The 23,109-nt window shown below is 47.2% G+C and overlaps 1 protein-coding gene across 7 annotated transcripts in view; it reads right to left on the bottom strand.

Moving 5' to 3' along the window:
* The window catches only part of LOC119659037 (5-hydroxytryptamine receptor 1D), a 384,779-nt gene that overhangs the window by 183,340 nt on the left and 178,330 nt on the right, over window positions 1-23,109 (bottom strand). For all 7 annotated transcript variants that reach the window (XM_038066937.1, XM_038066934.1, XM_038066936.1 and 4 more), the window contains one exon: window positions 9,716-9,755. The gene's annotated coding sequence lies outside the window, so the exon portion shown is untranslated. The remainder of the gene's footprint in view (window positions 1-9,715; window positions 9,756-23,109) is intronic.

Below are 23,109 nucleotides of genomic sequence, written 5' to 3'. Positions count from 1 at the left end.
AATTACGCCACCCTTTTTTTGGACAAAGGGTGTCACACAGCTTGGAATTTGCCATCCTTTCCCGTGGTTCGAATTCATAGCGTCTCTTCTTTTTGGACTTCCAGTCGCCTGCATCGTTGGGATAGTGGGCCTTTCTACTTTTTCAGTAGGTGCCTTCGTAACTTGGCGCTTCTTGCATGGTGTTTGTAGTGGGATCTCCTACTTTAGCTGTCAGAAGCGGTGAGCGTGGTGTATAGCTGTTCCTGCCAAATTTCGGCTGTTTCCGGTTATGTCGTCGTGTTTTTTGTGGCTGTGGTTGTTATTGTCATTTTAATTTGAGTCACAGCTGCAAGCCGCTATCTCCGCTAGAAAGTGTGGTCGTCTTAAATGATCACCGTAACTGTCTATGCAAGGAGCAAGGAGGCGACGCGTGGGTTAACACAAATTCTTATGAGAGTTTGTGTTCAAAGCCGAAATCAGGCGCTAGTCAAGTGATCCTTTAAGCTATGTGTTGAACAGGTTCATTCACTGCATGCGTCGTGATTCGCAGCTCCAAAATGTTTAATGAGGGAAGGGAAATGGACAACGTACTGTGGAAAAAATTCCCCCATTTCGTAGATGAAGGAAATAGGAGCGGCCACAAATTGCAACGATTTAGTTACGCCCGTCGTGGACAATATGGCAAACGACCGTAATACGCGGATACGGACTCCACACAAAAGCCAAATTACCTCTGTCTTCAACATATTCAAACTACCTAAAGCTACCGGCTCTGACAGTCTTTCAACAGAATTTTTCCATACGGCTCCTGCAGTCGCTGCAGAGTTGTCACTTTCACTCCTTCTTAATCACCAAGGAATCATCGTTAAGATTTCAAAGAAGGGCACCGTCTTGGATCTGGCAATTGAAGGAATTTGTGCTTCCTACTGTCATGAAGATGTTAATCATCTTGGAATGCATTAAGGAACAGGAGGTACTAGCATTGTAGAAGGAGGCACGTGGTCTCCGAAACAATTGTATCCGGAAGGAAAATAAAAATATTTACAGTATAAGGAACAATACCTAGTTCTTTTCATAATTTACTAAAGAACACTTTGAAAGTTTGATTGACAGACAAGAGACTGGCTTCCGCTCTGGATCCTCCTGTATTGACCATGTTAATCCGCTGCTGGTTATTGTAGACCAGCGTACGGAGTATCGATCTCCACTACATCTTCCACTACCTTTCTAGAAAGCTGTCGATAGCGTGAGAAGGAAGTGTATTTGGTATACTCTACATACATAGAAGGGGCATTCCAACAAAATTAAGATTAATTTTGAGTATGACATATGACGCAAAAAAATGTCATGTACTACATTGAGGCCAAATCTCAAAAGTATGTATTTTAAATCTGCCAGGGATTCATCTCATCATCGATATTTTTTTCTTTGGTATTGGTCATGTTCTTTAAGCGGCCTTGGCTGGAGACCATCACGTCCTTCAATGGGCTATGCCATCTGAAAACAAGCAAAACCAAGGATCTCCGTCTTACTTATCATTGTGGTCTCAATATTGGCATTTATTAGGCTATATAGCTAAGAATCATTGCCCCCGCCGACCGGGGCACCCTACTACATGTCGCTCGACGCATTAACAGCGCAAAATCTCCGTTGGCTCCTCTGTCTAAAGTCTGGAAATACAGTATATGTATTCTGGCCTGAAGCAATAACTAATGAAGAACTTAGTCGGCATACGAGTCAGGGGATGATGAGAAAGATATGAAAGTATTTGCACTTTCCTTATGTCGTGAACTTTCTTATCTTTATCCGGCCTCGCACATTGGTCATTAATTCTCGCGCCACCTGCTCGATCTGGATGAAGGCAGTTTGTACGTCTGGGGTCGATACCGTCAGCATACGTCAGTGTTGGGTGGACTTAAAGAGGATCGCACCCCTCGTACCACGGATCACTTTCTCCAGGGCACGCATGATAGGGCATCCCCTTCTCTTAGACTGTTGTTGACGACGTATGGTCTTGGGAGGGAACTTGCTAGTTTTATCTGGGCTCGCATGCTGGTCACGGTTAGCCTAGTCAGCTTTATTAATTTCATCGGGATACCGAATTCTCTCATGGCCGTGTACAGTTTTATCGTGCTTGATGTAGTTGGTCACCTCCATATGTAACCAATTCGGCTGTAATTCCATCGGCTCCTAGCGACTTATGGTTTTTAAGCTGATGGGTTGCACAGACTGTTTCTTCCATGCTTGGTGGTGGCAGCATTTATCCATTGTCTTCAGTCGTCAACTTACCGATGTTCTGGTTGTTGAGCAGTTCATCCAAATACTCAACCGCTAACTCCAATATGCCTATTATGTCGGAAATTAGATCGAAACCAGAGACGAGACGTACTACATCAAAAACGATTGGTAGATCGGCACAGGACACGGGTGCTGCTCTTTAACAGCCAAGTATCTGTGCTGTATAAATGAACAACCCTTCTCAGTTCGTTGAAATGCATTTCGGTTTCATTTGATTGTCTTTGTCCAAATGATACACAATAAGTTAAACATTGTGAAAGTGCAAGCCAACTAAAATACGAGTAAAATTGTTCTGCCATTAAAACTGGCCAGTGGGTAGGCGAAACTTGGATTGGTACCCACGATGGAAAATAACACCTGAGTAACGTGTACTGAACCAACAGCTCTACTACCAAACCCTATCTCCACCTCCACCTGGTGACCGCCGGGCGCTCTTCCTTAACGTCTGCAGACGGAGAAAGATGAAGGCGAGTCTCCCGCGCCTAAAAACAGGACAAATTGTAGCAACTGGTCCTCCAGGTTGGAGGTTGAGCAGGGCTAGCAACCCTACACGTAAAACAACTTGTTACGAAGCCACAACAAGAGCCTCGGACTAGACTGACAATACAACGACGAACCTGGTAACGAAAACAGAATAACGATTTGCGTATTTTCTCGTGGAACGTGCGCTCCCTGTACAGAGATGGAACTACCAAGTACCTAGCCGATACCCTGTCCCAATTTAGGACTGATATAATAGCGTAGCAAGAGATGTGTTGGAGAGGGACCAATTTGCTGGAAAAGAGCCACTACACCATATATAGTAGCCATCCAGTAAACCATGAGCTCGGGGTAGGTTTCTTAGTCAGCCAAAGAATAAAACCCGCCGTTATCGTTTGCGAAGCAAATTTAGAAATATAAGCCTCATAAAAGTTCACGCCCCTACAAGAGACTACAGAGTCGGAGAAGGACACCTTCTACGAGGTAGTAGAACGAACCCTCCAAGCCTGTCCCAAGTATGATATCAAAATCATACTTGAAGATTTTAACAGCCAAATAGGAAAGGAGCCCGTATTCAGGCTATACGTTGGGTCCTAAAGTTTACATCAAAATAAAAATTATAACGGACCGCGGATTATCCAATTAGCAGTGTCACAATAAATGGTTGTTGGAAGAACCTGGTTTGCGCGGAAAGCGTTCCACAAACACACGCGGGCTTCTCCAGACGGGATCACTTTCAACCAAATTGACCATATGCTGATCGGATGCCGCCACCTCTCAGCCTAGACTCGGATGATTATCTTGTTGGCATGGTGCTCTGAGTTCGTATAACAATACCGCCTAAAACCCCTTCTGATAATCAGCTGATCGTTAATACTGAAGGCATCCATAGCACAACCCTCTGCAACACCTATAAGGGGGACATGCGGCATCCGCAATAACCGTGTGTGTGTGTGTGTGTGTATGGTGGGGGAGAAGCTACAGCTTCTGAGCACTCAGGCCGTGTTGGCCCATTGTACTCGCCTCCCCCGTCTAACGGAATATTCCGGATTCGTTAACGTATCGCAGGATTTCCGTCAGTGGATGTGATGCTACCCGTCGCAATTGGAGGACATCGGCATCAAAGATCTGATGCCTGATGCGTCCATAGGCGGGGCATTCACATAGGAAATGCTCCGTGGATTCCGCTTCCTCATTACAGGAGGGACACATATCATCTTCGGTAATTCTTCGGTAAACTTTGCGGAACGTATGTTGGGTTCTGGCAGGAAAAGTTTGGTGTGTCGAACAGTATTAAACCTCTGCCACCTGTCATTATGGGAAACTTGTTCCCAGTTTTTGAAAACAGATTTAGCCAATGCTACTGATACTCCAATTGCTGGCGCCGATCCCGACATAGGGGAGATTGACCCCTCTTTCGCTAAATCGTCCGAGATTTCATTTTCCTCTATGCCACAGTGACCAGGTACCCAGGTTTCTGCATTCCTGAACGATTTTCTAGGTGATCAAAGGACTGCTCAATGCCCTCAGTGCAGCTTGACTGTCACTGCAGATTGCGATGCGCTTGCCCTTCAACCGCTCGTCAATCACCCAGTTTGCCACCCTTAAGATCGAATAAACTTCGGCTTGAAAAACCGTCGCATACTGTCCCAAAGGCAAAGCCCACTTCTCGTTTTTATTCGAGAGGTAGACTCCGGCTCCAGAACCCTCTTCTGTTTTTGAGCCATCGGTGTAGAAGACTTCCGTATATCCCGCCACGCATTCCTCTGGGTCTTCCCAGTCCTGTCTACGCTTCAGGGTAACTACATATCTTCTACCAAACAGATGTATGGGGACACGAGAATCGGATGGCATTGTAAGAACTGGATTCAGTCCTCCCAGTAACTCTTCCAATGCTTTGTGCCCCCCCACATCCGTTGTTTTCCCATAGATCTAATCGAATTCGCCTATCAGCTGCTCTCATTGCAGTGCTTTGAATAAATATATCCAGGGGCTGCAAATTGAGTAGTGCATTCAGAGCTGCGCCGGATGTCGTGCTCATGGCACCAGTGATACGCAGACAAACAGTTCTTTGCAGTGCAACTAGTTTACGGTGAAAACCTCTTTGTCTCACCTTAACCCACCACACTGCGGATACATATACGAACATCGGCCTAATGATGGCAACGTATATCCACATTACCACATGAGTCCCCATGTCGAGGCAAAGGTCCGTCTGCAACAGCCCATAAGCTGTGAGAGCTCGTTTCATCTTTACTTCTACATGTTTGTTCCAAAGAAGTTTTTTATCTAGAGTGACCCCCAGATATTTCAGTTCTTCGGAGAGTTGAAGGGTAGTACCCCTCATCTCAGGGAGGCAAAGTCCATCCAGTTTTCTCCCTTTTGTGAATAAAACCATTGTGGTTTTATTTGGATTAACTGACAAACCATGTCTAAGGCACCAGCTGTCTATCAAATCAACGGCACGCTGTATTCCTACACACTGTTCCAAGATCCCGATCAACAACAAGTTCAGCCACGTCATCAGCATAAGCTTGAGCGTGTATTGGCAAATTTTGCAGTTCGCATAGCAGTGAGTCGATCAGCATACTCCACAGAAGCGGCGAAAGCACACCCCCTTGGGGGCAGCCCTTCGTTGCCTCCGTAGTCAGGTAGCGATCGACCCCTACCTCAGCGCACAACAATCTTTGCGTTAGCATAGCATGGATCCACTTAATTAAAGCATCATCAACACCATGCGCTCTGGCGGCATCACAAAGTTTTTGAAAAGCCGCACAGTCAAAAGCCCCTTCAATGTCCACGAACACCCCCATCGCGTACTCACCATTCAAAGTTGCATCCTCTATCTTTGTGACCAAAGAATGAAGAGCAGACTCACAGGAATTTCCACGTTGGTAAGCATGTTGGTTTTCACTGAGTGGCTGTGACCTAAGTGCGTTTCCACAAATGTGATGCTTCACCAGTCTCTCCAAACCTTTCAGCAAGAATGAAGTCAAGCTGATCTGTCTGAAGTTCTTTGGATTAGAATAGTCATCTTTCCCAGGTTTCGGTATGAAAACTACCTTAACCTGTTGCCAAGAAGAAGGCACGTAGCCCAGAGCAAGACATCTATTTCTTAGAGGTCGCTCTAAATGCTCCATACCCTCCTTTAGCATTGCCGGATAGATGCCATCCATGCCAGCTGCTTTGAAATGTTCAAAGGACAGTATGGCAGCTCTCATCTTTTCATGGGTAACAACCGCTTTCGCAATGTTCCAGTTGCCCTTGCAACGCTTGCGTGTTGAAGGGGTTGCAAGAACCGTCAACTCTCCCCCTACCACTTCTCTCACCCGTTCTCCCGGATGGTGTACTTCCAGGAGGGTCTGTACTGAGTCCAGTCTAGAGTTCGTGAAAGTACCATCGGGTTTTCTAAGAGAATCCAACTTGGTCCTTTTGAGGACTCTGCACAGCCTCGAAGTCTCCCTTTCGCCTTCCAGTTCCTCACAGTACGCTCTAAAGGAGTCTCGTTTCGAGCACCTCACCAGCCTCTTATATTCACGTTGTGAGTTCCTGAAATTTAACCAGTCTTCGTCCATGTTACTTTTGCAAGCACGATTTAGAAGTCGCCTGGTTGATTTCCTGAGTTTTTGCAGTTCTCGGTTCCACCAAGGAACCTTTTTACCGCTTTGCCCTCGGGAAATAGGACAAACCTCTTCATAGCACTCTAAAAGTGTGCAGTTCAGAGTTTTCAATTCATCTTCCAGCACCAAAGGAGTCTTTAGCCGCCTAGGGAACTGTACTTTATTGCCAAGAAGTTCATTGAACTTTGCCCAATCCGTTTTCCTAGGGTTCCGTCTTTGTACTGCAAACTGTTCGCCCGCAATAGTCAGATTGAATTCTAGATATCGGTGATCTGACAGTGAGACCTCGTCTAGCACTCGCCAGTGTACAATCAACTCTAACAATTTTGGGGTACAGATTGTTAGATCAATTACTTTGCTTCTTCTCGGTACCACGAACGTAGGGGCGCACCCTACGTTTCCGCAATAACCGTAGTCAACAGAGATCGCGGAGATGAAGTATCAACAAATGATCTTCTCAATCACATGAAAAACGTCATCATAAATATGTTCACAAAACATACTTGGCCCCACCCGCAGAAGGAGTCGGAATGGCTGGTTCGATAATCAACGTAAGTTAGCAACAGAACCGCAGAATGCTGTATACCGAGTAATGTTGCATTCCCAAAGGGCACGGGCACGCGCGGAGACTTATCACAAATTTCGACGAGCGGAGAAGCAACTTCACAGACGGAAAAAAGGAAAGCCTGGGAAAACCGCCTATGACAGCATAGCCAGGGTAAAATTGTACACGGCCATGAGAAATTCGGTATCCCGACGAAATTAATAAGACTGACTAAGCTGACCCTAACCAATGTGTGAGGCGAGATAAAAGCAGCAGGATCACTCTCAACCATTCAACATCAAGAACGGTCTAAGACAAGGGGATGGTCTATCATGCGCCCTCTTTAGCCTGGGCCTGGAAAAAGTGCCCCGCAAAGCTGAAGTAAACGCGATGGCTACGATCCTCTTAAGTCTATCCAGCTACTGGCCTATGCTAACGATATCGCCGTCAGAGCGACCAGGCGGTGCGAGGCGGGCTGCACATTAATGAAGGCAAGACGAAGTACATGGTCACAACGTCAGCCCCAAAAACCAAAGAACTAATAACATCGAATCGCACTGGTCAAACAAAAACAATAAAGATAAGAGACTAAAACGTTGAGGCTGTTGAAAATTTCTCCTATCTAGGGTCGAAGATCAACACCGATAACAACTATAACGATGAAATGTTGACTGCCAACAGAGGCTATTTCAGTAGCCGCTTTCCAGAGAAGAACCGTCAGAAGAATTTTTGGCCCCCTACATGAGGATGGACGATTCCGTAGCCTACATAACGACGAAATCTATGAGCGATACAATGACCGTCAAGTTGTGGATAAAATCCGGCTCAATAGGTGGGCGGGTCACTTAATCCGTATGGATGAGGATGATCCAGCCCGAAAAGTCTATAAGAGCAATATCTATGGTAGAAAAAGAAGACGATGCAGACCCTGCCTGAGATGGCGTAGGTCAGGAGGCCAGACAGCTGTTAGGGATATCGAATTGGTTGACAGCGGCGGGGTGTCTGGAGTTCCTTATTAAGGCAGGCCTAGACCGGATACCGGTTGATGCGCAGTTGATGATGATAATGATGGTTCTTATATATTTACTTTTATTATGAGTTAATTTTTTTTCTATTACATAATTTGCTTTCGTTATTTGTTAATTCATTTTGATTTTAGTATTTTTATTATTACTTTTCTCTGATACGGAATTTTTCATTGTGAATATATCCTCTCTCTCCTTGCTTAGTCTGCAAAACTCTCGCGAAATAGGGACATCAACCACGTGCCTGGTTTTTTTTATTTATTAATTTCAGATATATCTGGGGTGTTGTTTACTTCATTAGGCTCGCGCGAATCCCTGTGTTGGTATCTTTATTTTACAGGATTCGATGCGCATCAGTATAGACACGTGAATTTTTTAAAATGATACAAGAGGGATCGAAGTGCTAATTTCCAGGCTTAGCACGTATAGTGACCTTTCGCCAGGTCCGCGCAAAGTCCCGTGTTTCCTGAATTTTTTGATTCCAGTACGAACCCACGCATTGGTAAAGGGCACGTGGAGTTTTATGTAATGAGAAGTGAAGCATCGAAGTGTTCAAAGGACCTCTCATATTTCCAAGCTTGGCTAGCATAAGAGCAAGCACGCGCGTGTCGATGGAACACTTCGATGGAGTTTTAATATTTGTGGGTGGACCTTCAAGGTCAATTTCACCAACTTTCTATTCATTTTAGGTTTATGGGGAAGCTCTCCCCACTTGGTCGTCTCCGGCCAATCAGGATGCTCATTGGGTTTTTCTTAACAATCTTTTCGCTTGCTTTACCGCGAGGCGGCGTTTATTACCCTTCATAAGAAAGGAAGCCAGTTAACCGATTTAGCTCATCCAGTAGAGCATATGAAGTGGTTTCATAATGTTTCATTCTATATACTCCTGGAGTGCATTATAAGCGATGTAATTGCTGTAATATATTAGATCTACTAAAGGAACCTTCTCTGGTCCAATAGCTGATACGACTAAGGAACTGTATTCTCCATACTATATATATAATCTGCTGAAATTAGAACGTATGCAAGAAAGAAAAAATACCCTATTTTAAGGAGACGGATTTCGTATGACCAAATATTGTCACTAGACTGATTAAGCGAACAAATACCACTCGCAATTATAATACATATTTATCTGTACTCAAAAACAAAACTAGTTCAATTTGTCTACTATTTAGATTTGATATGCATCTCAGAATAAATCACCCTCACCCTTGCAACAATCGTTTGTTAATCCTCCATATGTTGACCAAAGGGTCTTTTAAAAGCCCTGGAAACGTGATTTCAGGTTAAAGTGTAATTAAGTGTTTTAATTAGTTTTCTATGTATATACATACGTGTATATACGTAGATATTAGGTGATATATTTTTTAATCTAAATATGTTGTGAGTAAGATAATATGATAAGAGCGCGTATACATATTCGTAGGAGAACCTGTTTATGTATGTTACGAAACGTGACATGTGATATGATTTGTTATTGATACCAATTTTGTTTATTATATTGAATTTATCATATTAGATATTATAACTGATTTATGGTTTACCTAGATAACGAAGTATCTATGATTACCTTCAGATTTGTTATTAATACATTTTTTCTGAACACAAGACTACATGAATATTATTACATTAGCGTATAATGCTTATGTATGTAATGATTCCAGCTTTAGTTTTGCTATAATAACTAGAATTGACATAATAAATATGCTTGTCTTCAAGATGTTTCTTCTTGCTTTCATCAATTAACGTAAAATATTTTAATTTACCTTGTAGAACAGGATCCATAAGCCAGACTGGCACCTTCACCTGAAAGAAAGAACTTCTATTCAATGTGATTTGTTGGAAGTCGTATGTCATTAAACTAAAAGGAAGGATTAAAACCGTTCCAAGTAATTGATAGTATTTTTATTTTCCTCCCTTCAGTGGTACACTAGGAAAGAAAAAATTGGAAGGAGCTCTCCTTTTAAGATTTTTACACTTTCTGTATGTTTCTAGTTCATAAATGCACACATATGTATGTATATACGCACATATACTATATATATACCCGTGTGGAGTTGCCAAATATGCCGCGTCCTTCCATGCGGATAAGGGAGCGCTCGGTGGATGCGTTATAGGCGTGCATATGAACGCATTAGAAGAAGTGCATTCATGCGCATTCTTATGCGCAGGTCGGGTAAGTGGGAAGTGGTTTCATCTAAAAATATATCTATTTGAAGTCCGGCCCTCGCAAGCCAGCTATGACAGTCTCGGTGGCGTAAACCTCCCCATCCTCCGAGAGTTTTACAACGATCACTATTGCCAGGTCATCTGCAAAACCGACCAACGTGAAATCCTCTGCTACGGGAAGCAAGAGCACCCCGTTATACATCACGTTCCTGAACAGAGGGTCCAACACCGAGCCTTGGGGTACCCCGGCTGTGATGATGTACTCATTGGGCCTGTCGTCCGTCCCGTACCAGAGAGCTCTGTCCGACAGGTAATTCTCCATTAGCTTAGCCAAGTAACCAGGTGCATCCATTCTGGCCAATGACTCCTTAATGCGGCCCCAGTTGGGGGAGTTGAATCCATTTTTCACATCCACCATCACCACGGCATAGCCCTTGCAAGAATGCATTGCCTTTCGAGCCAATCACTCTTCCCACCGCGCCAACAGTAGAGCGAGATTTCCGGATTTGGTCCGCCGCTGGCTAGCCGGGTTTGGGCAACAACCCCATCTTTGCCTTTTCCATTGTGGAGAAAATATGCCTTCCGCCATGAACGCCTCAAACGTATTTATGAAACAATCAGGTCTGGTCCCCACCGCCAGTTTCAGCGCTTTATTAGGGATGCTTCCCGTAACAAAGTTAGCAAAAAGCTTGGTTACAATTTTTTGTAGAAGGCGGGGACTGGTCACCTGGGGCGACCTTTGTCCCTGCAACTTCTTCATAACCAGCCTGTGGGCCATGCCCCAGGGTTTTGCATCGGCATCCCCACACAGTCACCTAAAGCAATCTTTTTTGTTCCTACGAATGGCCTCCTTTATTCTGCCATGCAACGTCCTATAATGTAATTTCAGCCACCGTGCCATTCAGGTCATCATGACCCGGTAGAGCTTCAGAGAACCTATCCTGCTCAAATGCGTTAGTCGTTCAGCCCGGTATCCTTACTCGCTTTCTGAAATCATTCAACCCACAACTTGGCCTACCAGCTACTTTGATAAAGACCGCCTAGTGGTCGCTGTGAGTATAATGCTTACTGACATACCAGGTGGTTCCCCTCGTCAATACGGTGCTCACGTACGTGAGGTCGACGATGGAGCCCAGGTCTCTCTCTCTCTGAACGTAAATGAGTTCCCATCATTGGCAAGTACAACATCCAACTTAGCAAGTGCCTCGAGCAGGATACGCCCTTTTTCGTTTATCCTTCAACTACACCAATCACAGGTCTAGGTATTTAACTCACCCGCTATCATTTTCGGGGTATGACTTCTTGTGTCCAGCACCAAATGGTGCAGCATCTCCTCGTACTGAGCACGTGTTGGGCTAGGAGCAGCGTAACAGCTGTATGAATCCCGCCCATCTTTGCTCTCACGAAACCAGCTTCCGGCAGTTGCTTAATTTCCAGAATGGCCTGCCTGCCGCCCATATCACTGCTTTTCCGGCCTGATCCTTGGTCCAGGCACCACTACCATAGTTGCGATAGGGTCCGCAGATAATCACCATCAGCAAAACGAACTGCTTCAAACAGCTGCGTGACCACGCCGACATAAACCCTTGGGGCAAGGCCTACAGAGTGGTAATGAAAAGGCTGCCAAGATCACCCTAGGTCCTGCGTGGAGTTGCCAAATCTCCCATCAGGCGCGTCCCTTCGTGCGGATAAGGGAATGCTCGGCGAATGTGTCATGGCCATGCACATGCACGCATCCGGAGATGTGCGTGTATGGGCATGTTTATGCGCAGGCCGGGTAGGTGGGAAGTCAACGCCCACCCGTGGATAAAAATTGGCTATGGGAAGGATACCCAGAAATAAAACCAAACATGGAGGAGCAGAAGAAGAATGAAGTTACGGTACAGGGCTTCGGAAACCCAGTGCCGGCGGTTTTTGGGAGTGAGCAAGCGGGCTCCCGGCCGTCGATATCCAACGACCGCAGTGCCTCAGTAGTGGGAACCTTGGCTACTGTGGCATCTAATGTTACAAGCGTACGGGAGGAACTTGAACTGGCTCCAGTGATGGATCCGTTCAGAAGGAGCTCGATTTTTCACAGATCCCCTCCCACACGGGCACAAGTCCCCACGATCGCTACCCCCAGTGGGAAGCATATAGCGGGAGTCTTCGATGAGGAAGAATCACTGACGCCGATTCACCCGAGCGATGTTCTGGGCAATGATCAGTCTGGAGCTGCCTTTACTGCCCTCGGTAAAAAGATCATGGAGCTGTGTGAGTTTATAAAGGAGCGCAGGAACATTCACCAAAATATAAGGGCCATGATAAGAGGCATCCGTTTGACGTACGGCAAGGCCCAGGATGAACGAGTAGGGAAGTCGCCGATTGGAAAATTGAACCAGGCAACTCAAGTAACGCCGGTTCAAAACACATAAGGGGAGAAACCGGGAAAGAGGCTGCGCGAGAAGCTGAATGACTCAACAGGCCAGCAAACCCCGAAAAGAAAAAAGGACTCAACTCTAAAAAAGGCGGAGTTCATGAAAAGTACGTCTGAAGCTATCAGTGAAAATACTGCAGTGGCTACCTCGAGAAAAGGGATCGAACCTTGAAAGGCGGATGCGGAAGCTTGGAGGAAGGTAGAACCGCGGAAAAAAAATTATCAGAGGAAGATTAGACCGGAGGTGATTTTCATTTCCAAACGGGGCGAAGGGTCATACGCCGACATTCTCAGGAAAGTGAAGGCAGACCCCGAACTCACCGATTTGGGAGACAACGTCAGCCGTATTAGACGGTCCCAGAAGGGAGATCTTATGTTGGAACTTACGAAATCCAAGGATGTAACCGCGGACAAATTCTTAAGCCAAATCGGGAAGACTTTAGGGCAGGAAGCCGACATAAGAGCTAGCAGGCCGGAGATCACTATAATCTGCAAAGATATACATGAAATCACGACGAAGGAGGAGGTTCGCGAAGCGTTGGAGAAACAGTTCGATCTTGCCGGACTACAAGAGTCAGTGGTGAAAACGCTAAGGAAAGCCTATGGGGGAACACAAACCGCCATCATCAGCCTACCAGTGGAGAACGGACTCAAACTGTTAGCAGCAGGGAGAGTGAGAATAGGCTGGGTTATGTGTCGCCTTAGGGAACAGGTGGCGTTAAAACGGTGCTTTAGATGCCTTGGCTTTGGTCACATTGCGAAGTGATGCACTAACACTAAAAATGACAGGTCAAAGCAATGCAGGAGGTGCGGAGTGGAAGGCCACATCAGCAAGGACTGCGGAGCTGACCCAAATTGTCTACTGTGCAAAGGAAAGGAGGGTGTGGACCATCGGCACATTGCGGGCAGCAGCAGGTGCCCGGAATACAGGAGAGCCCTTAGCACAAATCGCAGATGAGGTTGATACAAATCAACCTCAACCACTGCGAGGCGGCGCAGGATCTACTCGCGCAAACCATCCGCGAGCAAAACATCGATGTGGCCATACTAAGTGAACCATACCGAAACCGCGGTGGTAGCGTTTGGGTCAGAGACCAAACGGGCCAAGCAGCGCTGTGGACTTGTGGAGAACAAGCCTTCCAGGAAATAATGGAGCACCCAGAGGAGGGCTTCATCAGAGCGAAGGTGAAGGGCATCCACATCTACAGCTGCTATGCTCCACCCAGCGCTACACTCGTCGAGTATGAGCGGATGCTTGCTGCTCTTGTTTTGGATGGAAGAGGACGTTGGCCGATCATAATAGGAGGCGATTTCAATGCGTGGGCTCTTGAATGGGGCAGCCGGGTAACTAATGTCAGGGGACGTGTTCTTCTCGAAGCATTCGCGGAGCTTGACGTGGTACTGGCGAATGTTGGGTCTTCGTACACTTTCCGGGGAAGGGGCCTGGGGTCTATAGTGGACCTGACATACGTGAGTGCCACTTTAGCCAGTAGAATCGCTTGGCATGTCAGTGAGGATTATACTCACAGCGACCACCAGGCAATCTGCATAGAGATCAAGGGCGGATCGAGCTCGAAAAAGAGTTTTCGCAGAATGCCGGGTGGTATGCTTGGCTGGACAGTGAAAACTTTCGAGGGGGACACGTTTTCCGCGCTGCTCAAATCCCACATATCCCTGAATGGTACGGCTGGAGAGAAAGCCACCCAGATCACTCGATGGGTGACGGAAGCATGCGATGCTACTATGCCCAGAAGGCGATTGCTCCCCAGTAGGCAACCCAACTACTGGTGGAACAACGAAATCGCAAGTTTGCGAGCCGCATGTTTTCGGGCAAGGAGGCTTTGCCAGAGGCTCAGGGGAAAACCCGGTGGGGACGGTCGAGAGGAGGCACACAAGCAATTGCGTGGCCGCCTAAAGGAAGCCATTCGGAGGAGCAAAAAGAACTGCTTCAAGCAGCTGTGCGACCATGCCGACATAAACCCTTGGGGCGAGGCTTACAGAGTGGTGATGAAAACGCTGCGGAAATCACACCAGGTGACCTGTCCGCGCCTCCTGAAACAGATTGTTACCACTCTGTTCCCTCACCACGAAAATAGGGGAAGGCAAATTTTTGTCCAGCCAAATGACGGCATAATACCGCCTGTAACTGTGGAGGAGCTGCGGGAAATATGTGGTAGGTTCGGTGACAACAAGGCCCCAGGGTTGGATGGCATCCCCAACCGAGCTTTGAAACTGGCAGGTGAAGACTAGGCCCGACCTTTTCGCCAACACCTTCGAGGCGTGCCTAAAAGAAGGAATATTCCCTGCCCAGTGGAAAAAGCAAAAGTTGATGTTGCTTCCGAAGCCTGGCAAGCCACCTGGAAACCCAGCGTCGTATCGTCCTATCTGCCTGTTGGATAAAATGGGGAAGATGATGGAGAGAGTCATCTACAACAGACTCCTGCCCATCGTCGAAGCCAGCAATGGTTTGTCGAAACGTCAGTTTGGTTTCCAACATGCCCACTCTACGATGGACGCAATTAACATGGTGATAAAGCTGACAAGAGGTGCACTGATTTCTGGCGGCCGCTGTGCCGTGGTGGCGTTGGATGTCAAAAACGCATTCAACTCGACCAACTGAAACAGAATTAAAGGGGCGTTGGCTGATGTAGATGCCTGGGTGTTTAGCGAATTTGGTGGAAAACTACCTCTCAGAGAGGACTATTTGGTACGAGACGGTTAAGAGTCGCAAAGAGTACATTGTCAAAGCCGGGATACCATAGGGATCGGTACTTGGCCCCAGTTGTGGAATATCATGTATAATGGGGTGCTTGCTCTTCCTCGCCCAGAGGGAACTACTAGTGTCGGCTTTGCTGATAACCTAGCTGTGGTTGTTACAGCAAAGCATCCAGAAGATGTGTAGTTCTACGCGACGGAAACTGTGAGAGCCGTGAAGTCCTGGCTGGACATTCTGGTTAAAGAAATGAGCGTACTGTACCATGCAAAACGTATGGAGGGGCACGCAGCGTGTAAAAATGCGGCAAGGTCAGAGTCGCATGATCTCTGGCAACGCAGATGGGACGAGTCTTCGAAAGATCGGTGGACGCATAGGCTCATTCCCTGCATTGGGGTGTGGCTTGAGCGAAAACATAGTAAGTCTAACTACCACATTACCAAGTTCCTCACGGGGCACAGTGATTGCTACAGCCAGTATTTGCACCGCTTTGAGTTGGATGATTCTCCGAATTGTCCTAGATCCAGTGGCATACCGGAGGATCCACAGCATGTGATGTTTCACTGCCCATGATTTGCAATAGAGAAGAGTAGAAGGAGCGTGAATCAGGTGCTGGGCAGGAGCGGAGAACTTAGTTGCGGAGATTCTGAAGTCCGAGGAAAAGTGGCTTACGGTTTGCTCCGCAATCATGCAAATACAGGAGGAGTTGCTGAAGGAATAAAGAGGGAGGAAAGCCGCGAATGGGAGAAGGATGATTGTCTAAGGTGAAACCTACCCCGCACGGCTGGGAGGTGGTTTTTAATGGGTGCGAATCCCACACGCGCTCGCTGTAGCTCCGGCGTTTGGGCGACGAAGCTGGGACGGACATGTCTTTCTAAGATTTTCCACCTACGAACCAAACATATATATATATTACTATATACTATCCCTGCAAAAGACAACGTTTGCCAATAACCCTAAGATATAAGAGCTAACTCCTTGCAGTCAATGAACTTAACGTCCCATTAATCATAAATAAAGTTCAAAAGTTTAGAGCAAGCTTCCTTATTTAAAGATTTAAAGCTGCTACATCCTTTTTCCGTACTACCGAATCCCTATCTGTACACATTTTCATTAAGCGACAACAAAACAACAACAACAACAAAGGAGATGTGTAGGCTCATCATATCATAACTTTACGAAATTTGCAGTGTATGATGTTGACTCTATCACTTTTTAATCTACAATGACCCTAAAAGCATGTGTTCATACTATATTGATAACATCATTTCCAAATCGTGAACTCAACTTAAAGGCACGTAAAAGGTCTCTTGACAAAAGATCCCTTGAAAGGATTGATTTAATCAGCTTCCTTTTTCAACGGAAAGTGCTTGAATTCTGCTTTTGAATACACACGTTCTCCAAGGATCTTGCATATCAGTTTCAGTTATGTAAAGTACCCTTTTAGTTCATATGCCTCCTTTTGTTACGCTATTGATATCAAATAACGAAGAAAGGATACGGTCTATTGGATGGAAGAACACTGAGAAAGTGAATTTTGAATTGAATGAATGATGTGTGGATATAGGTGTGAATAGAGCAGCTCATAAATTCCAAAAATGAACTGGGATCACCTCCCCCTGCTGTGCTGAAAATACCATACACATGTATCCTTATGTTCTTTTGTACATAAGGAGCTTAAGTAGAGTAGTACATATTCAATTGATCCACTTCCGATTTCAATTTTAGAAGCGTTAACCAAACCATCCGGCACAAGTTCAGTCCCTTTTAATCTTAGGATGTAGCCACAAAAATATCCCCTTTAATGTAGACAAATTGAATATTAAAGGAATCACCTGTCCTAGATGCTCACGTGTATGAACATAAATTGTACGTACGCACTTTCATTCAATTTCTGCTTCCGATTTCGTATTTGGAGACTTACGCCTTCTGAATAATCAAGCATTCAACCCTAAGGATAGGAAAGCAACAAGACAGCAAATTCTCTGTGGAGTCGTCCCACCCTTGAAGCGAGATATGCTGTTCAGTCAACAAAAAACATTACCCTCACGAAATTCCCGAAAAGCCAGGAAAGTTTTATGACTATTCATTGTTTTCTATACTTAAATTACCGTTGTTTAAAGCCACTTTTTCCAGAAAAATTTTCTTGGCATACCAGAAAAATTCCCAACGTAGGTAAGTTTTTTGCTCGAAGGGGTTGAACATTTGTTCAAACTTTTAACTTTTTAATGGAATTTAAATAGCTTTAAGGAAATCCTGAAAATCCCATAAGAAAGTTTTTCCAAGTTTATAGCTTGTAATTGATTCAATTTAGAAGAAACGAATTTTATGCTTTTGGTTTGCTGTGGATTTTTAGGTTTACTAATAGAGGGCTATTTTTTTGGTGTAGGATAGGTGAATGCATTTACGCACACAATGTTGGACTCCCGATTCGGTACGTCGTCGGACCACCAAATAAACACCTCCCCATCGTCAGAGAGCTAGCCTGAAACCGTTTGTCACATTACTTCGGGCTAACAGCCTTCAAATCAGAGAATTCCTTTCACCAACGGGAGGGGAGAGGAGGAAGGGAACTGTCAGTTCAAGGAACCCCCTCCAATCCGGCTCCTCCACCGGTCAAGTTCTATCTTCTTAGCAACGAGAAGGGCCCGAACGTAATGGGCAACACGGTTCCACCTGTCAGCAGTCCTCAGCATCTCTTCCACAATGTTGTCTGGAGAGAGATCCCCTGTGTTTAAATAGAGCTGCTGACGAACCCCATCCCACCTTCCACAAGAAAAAAAAGTGTGGTGGGCATCGTCCACAACTCCATTGCAAAACACACAATCCGGAGAACGCGCCTTTCCAATCTTGTGCAGGTAAGACTGAAAACTTCCATGCCCACTTAAAAATTGGGTAAGGAAATAGTCAGTCTCACCATGCTTCCGATTCAGCCATGCACCTAGGTTGCCGATGAGCCGCGCAGTCCATCTGCCTCTAGTTTCATTTTGCCAAGAGAGCTGCCACTCGTCTAGAGTGTGTTGCCGTTCTTCGCGACCAACCACCTCCCTTGGCTCATCTCCCTTGCGCTTGTGTATGGCCTGACGCTCCCTAGCAAGAAGGGCAACGGGGATAACTCCCGTGATCACCATCACGGCCGGTTCAGAGACTGTGCAGTACGCAGACGTCACCCGTAAAGCTCCCCGTCTCTGTACTTGCGCGAGGCGTCGACGATATACCTCCTTGTTAAGAGCGCCAGCCCATACCTCTGCGCCGTAGAGCAGGGCAGACTGCGTTGAGCTCATCAGGAGACGTCGCCTACTAGACGTAGGACCCCCAATGTTTGCCATTAGCCTACTTAACGCCGAAACTCCAACCGCAGCCTTGTTCGCTGCTGCTTGGATTTGCTCAGAAAAGCTCATCTTTGAGTCAAGAGTCAACCCGAGGTACTTTACCGCTGATTTTGACTCGATTATCGACTCGCCGAACGATATGGGACGCAGGGTCGGAATTCTCTTCTTAGTCAGGATGACTACTTCGGTTTTTTCCAGTGCAAGGTTGAAACCATGAGTAGTCATCCATCCGCTTACCCGTCGCATCAATATGCCGAGTCTGCTTTGCGCCAGTTCGACAGTGCGTCCAGTAACAAGCGCTGCGACATCATCTGCGTAGCCGACCAGGCGCGACTCTTCTGGCATGTCGAGTGTAAGCAGACTGTCATAGGTAGCGTTCCAGAGGTCCGGCCCTAGGATGGATCCCTGTGCTACCCCCGACGTGACCTCCATTCACCTTTGACCCGCTAGTGTTTCATAGAGCAGGGAGCGATTCCTCAGATAGTCCCTCAAAATCCGTAAGAGATAGTTCGGCACGTTGAAGGTATTGTCTAGTGTGCCTAGAATGTCTTTCCATCTTACGGAATTGAAGGCGTTTCTGACGTCAAGCGTTACGAGGAGCACCACCCGTCGAGTTCGGTGGCTATGTGCCTCTGCTGGTCGAACGGCGTCCACGACCTGCATGACTGCATCAACTGTCGATCTCCCTGCTTTTCAAGCACTTTCCCAGCAGTATCAAGCATAAATAGTGGGCGGTATGAAGACGGCAGTTCGGGATCGCCTTTCCCTTTAGGGATCAGCGCAAGCCTCGCAACTTTCCAACGAGCAGGGAAAATGCCCTCTTTCAGGCAAGCGTTGAATGCGCCGAGCAGTAGGTCTGGCCGGTGTTGGAATACCAGTTTGTACACCTCTGCTGGAATACCATCGGGTCCTGGCGCCTTCTTGTTTTCATAGAGAGGACTGCCTGTTCCAACTCTTTTACAGAGAAAAGTGGACAGTCCTCTGCGCTCTCCGCGCCGACGTCACCATCCCATACGGGGTGTGCAGGGAAGAGTGCCCTCACAATGCGGTCCATTTGCTCGGCCTTAAGTGAACAGGGTTTCCGCAGAGCCCCGATTTTTCGGGTTACAAGTTTGTAATCGAGTCCCCACGGATCCCCGTTCACCTCGTCAACCAGATCTTGCCAGCAGCGAGCTTTGCTCTTGTTTATTGCGCTGCGGAGTCTCCTTTCGGCTGGTTTGTACTCCATCATTTTGGTACATGCCTCCTCCCCGTCGCCTAGACGTTGTGTTAAGCGGCGGAGCCTGTGACACTCCTTCCGGAGCTCTGCGATTTCCACTGTCCACCAATACATGGAAGGTTTACCGCGCCTCGATGTCTTCCTGGGCATGGAGGCTCCGCAGACCATTGTTATCAGGTTCATAACTGAATTTACGACAGTGTCAACTGCGGCGCCACCGCCCCCAGGAGGACTCTCCAGCGTGGCCCCACCTGCTCCCAGAGTTTCGACAAACTTCCCGGTGTTCACTTTCGCGACGTTCCATACACAGAAAGATCGCTGGGGTGGCGCACACCGAGAGTTTGTGTCCACCACTTCGAAAGCAATGTATTGGTGGTTACTTGCCGAGAAGTCTTCCAGAACTCGCCGCCCGTCCACCAGCGACACCAGTGATTCCGACGCGAAGGTTACGTCTGGAATGCTTCCTTCGCAGCCCGGGCACCGGAACGTTGGGGTGGATCCGGTGTTTGGAACTACCAGTCCTGTTCTCGCCGCCATTTCCAAAATTCGTTTCCCTCTGGAATCTGTGTGAGGCATGTCCCATTCAAGTGCCCTAGCATTGAAGTCACCTCCGACCAGGATCCGCCCATCCGTGCTTAAGATAGCGTCCTCCAAAGCCTTAAGCCTCCGACGAAAGTCCGGCATTGTCTCATTCGGCGTAAGATAGACACTAAAAAACGTTATCCCAGAACACCGAATCCAAACAAAGCCGTCCCCTCGGCCTTGGGCAAGAACCCCCAGGAGGGTGCCGTCCCGAACCCAGATGGCAGCGGTACCTGATATGTCTGGGTGCCATGAAACTGGGCCCTTGTTTCGGTACTGCTCACTGATGAGTACTAAATCAGCTTTGGTCTCCGCAGCGAACTGCGCTAGCAACTCGTGAGCGGTTGCACTCCGGTGCATATTGATTTGTAGGATGCGAATCATGTTGACCGTATCCTAGCTCTTTCCAGTTCTGCTCTGAAAACTGGACACCGCCCCGATCCGGTGGTGTGCGCAACGCTCTCATCAGTCGCGCCACGGTCCCTGCATAGGACGCAGCTTTCCTTTTCATTGCAGCTGTTCGCTTTATGGCCTGCCTGACCGCATTTACGGCATGTTGCCCTTCTGTCAGGTCCCCGACAGCACAGATGTGTGCCCATAATCCAAACATCTGTAACATTTAGTTGGGGCGGCCCGAATTCGTATCCTACACACTACCCAACCAATTCTTATTTTCCCGCTGTTTAGAAGCTTCCTCGCGTATTGCTCGGCAACTTCCACCACAGCGAGTTTTTGGCCTCGTGAGTTTGCGGAGGTGATACCAATCCGGACATTGGTTACCTCCGGGCATTCGCGTTTGATGACCTCTTCTACCTCGTTCTTTTCCGTGAGACAGTCAAGGTCTCGTATTTCTAAAGTACACGTGGGTTCCAGGCTAGAAACCAAAGCTTTTTCTCCTAGAAGCCCCTTGACTGCTTCACAGAACGTGACTTTATTTATAGTCTTCGGGCCTAGTTCGACTAAGACTCCACCACCCTTCGTTTTACGTATGGAGGACACCTCCGCTCCGTTGTCTTCGGGTTTGATTTTGTAACGGATTTCGCTGACGACTTCCGCAAAAGTCTTGCCTTCCGTCGGCTTAATAAGCAAAGCTGGCGGTCTAGTCCTCCTTCGTCTCCCCACCTTTTCTTTTGGCACTCCGTCCTTCGTGTCCGCTTTAGTTTTAGGCAAAGGTTTTTCTGATGGCGCGACGTGTTGTTGTCTTTTGATCCTCTTCGCCTTCTTCTTTCCAGCCCTGGAGAGTACCTGAGTGAAGTCTCCTTCAGATGTCCCTTCCTCCTTTCGTTTTTTACCAAGTTCACTCTGCAATGGGCTGTCAGCGATCCGTTTGGTACTCGTGGTGTTCCCCTCGGGAAGCGCGGTTGTTTCTGCTTCCTGCGGATTTTGTCTTACTTTCCATGTTCGCCTATAGTATGAAATTCTGTCCAGGAGCTCTTCCAGTTCCATTAGCCCGTTTTTCACCCCCTTACCGACGTTTTTCTGAAGGAACGTCGAAGATCGCATGTGCTTCACAACTGCCGTGCATTTTTTAATAAGCCTTTCCTCTTCCGCTTGCGCCAGAGTAATCGACAGTCCTCCCACTCGGCTTATATTCGAAACCATTTTATTAGTTTCGGCAGTTTCCACTGTGCCTCTTTCCCCAATTACAGCACTGTGCTGTATAGTCTGGGTTCCTATCTGTGTTGCAGGTGTCGCATCACTTTCCGAGTCTTTCTCTCCGTCTGCGCGTCCCGATGTCTCGTCGGGTATTTCAGCCCTTGTTGCGTCCTTCGCTGGGCGCTGGGGCGAACGGCGCATTTTCGTGCTGCGAATAAACGCAGTCAGCTCACTCTCCATTTACACTATCTCCTTGTTTCGTTCGTTTTTATTCTCCATTTGAGTTGTTTACCAGCGCATCGTGTGCAAGGCAGCGGGCTGCAATAGTCAGGAACGGGTATAACCTCGGGGACACAGCCCCTACCCCAGTTCCCTGAGGCCTGACCTACGCTTAGCTGATCCCGGAATTCACAGACGGATCAGCGCTCGCTCGGGGCAACGCGGTCTACTAACACCGGTTCAATGCACACTACCCGACCAGGGTCCCGAAGGGGCTGGCTCCTGATACACGCCACAACTACCACCTTGGCAGAGCTAGGCTCACATCACCCCATCGACGTCGACAGGGAGTTGTCGACGGCTCCGGGGACTCCCAGTGTGTCCCGGCGTGTATCGGTCATTAGCAGTTCGCTCTTCACCGAGAAACTTTCTCGAGGCTACTACCTAGGACGCAAGTATTATGCCAGCTAGGGGGTCAGAACTACTTGCTCGGGCACCTCGGGGACGCCACTCCCCGTATCGTAAACGACCCATGAAGGATCGTTGACGATCCCTGAGGGAAAGGCATATATGGTGGCAACGTCAGCACCGAACAACCAGCAACATCAAATCGATAAGGGTCAAAGCTCTTACTGTACAAGACTACGATCTTGCCAGTCCTCATGTATTCCTCGGAAACTTGGGTTCTTAGCAAGAAAAATTGCGAACTTTTGGCCTCGTTCGAGAGAAGAATCCTCCGAAGAATTTTTGGCCCCCTACATGAGGATGGACGATTCCGTAGTCTATATAATGGCGAAATCTATGAGCGACATCATAACCGTCAGGTTGTGGATAAAATCCGGGTCAATAGGTTACGGTGGGCGGATCCAGCCCGGAGAGTCTATAAAGGCAATATCTATGGTAGAAAAAGAAGACGA

This window comes from Hermetia illucens, chromosome 6, assembly GCF_905115235.1.
Source record: "Hermetia illucens chromosome 6, iHerIll2.2.curated.20191125, whole genome shotgun sequence".
NCBI classification, from domain to species: Eukaryota; Metazoa; Arthropoda; class Insecta; order Diptera; family Stratiomyidae; genus Hermetia; species Hermetia illucens.
This window is presented reverse-complemented; position numbering and strand designations above follow the sequence as displayed.